Source organism: Octopus bimaculoides, chromosome 4 (genome assembly GCF_001194135.2).
Source record: "Octopus bimaculoides isolate UCB-OBI-ISO-001 chromosome 4, ASM119413v2, whole genome shotgun sequence".
Classification (NCBI taxonomy): domain Eukaryota; kingdom Metazoa; phylum Mollusca; class Cephalopoda; order Octopoda; family Octopodidae; genus Octopus; species Octopus bimaculoides.
Window position 1 is genome coordinate 108499786 of NC_068984.1, and position 808 is coordinate 108500593.

The window sequence follows — 808 nt, forward strand, 5'->3', positions numbered from 1 at the left end:
GTTGTGGTGAAAGAGTACAGCAGGGTTTGCCACCATCCCCTACCGGAGCCTCGTAGAGCTTTAGGTGTTTTCGCTCAATAAACACTCACAACGTCCGGTCTGGGAATCGAAACCGCAATCCTATGACTGCGAGTCCACTGCCCTAACCACTGGGCCATTGCGCCTCCACTCCACCAGCTTTATCCAACAACTTTAACCACATTTTTTAATTCAGTATCTCCACACATGGACATGCTTATAAGATGAAGAAACAGCATATAACCATTACTCCAGACACAAAATTTTTTCCCCTTATTGAAGCATGGGATAAACTAGCCATGTCAGTTGTTAGCTGTCTGTTCACTGCATCCTCCAAACATTTCATGCTTCTCATATTTTGCCAAAACTACTTCTAATGTACCCATACGATCTTTCCTTTTTCATGGTCCTTTACTGCTCATTTATCTATCTTGTGTTTTATTCTGTATACTGTGCAAGTACTTCTTGCTATCATTGTTGACTTTTCTTACTTGACTTATGATTGCTTTCTCTCCCTTCTTTTAACCTTTTCTGACAAGATGTAGAGCAGTTGAGCATTTGTTTCCAGACAAGGTAATATTTCCCCATAGCCTGATAAATTTTTCAAGGAAGGCTAGAAATGAATAACATCATTTGTATGACAGTGATGCTCATTTACTATCAGTCTGGAAACTGCTTGAAGGTTAATGACAGGAAGAGCATCCAACCATAGAAGATCTGTGTCAACAAATTCCATCTGACCAATGAAAACATGGAAAAATGGATGCAACGATGATGATGATAATATATA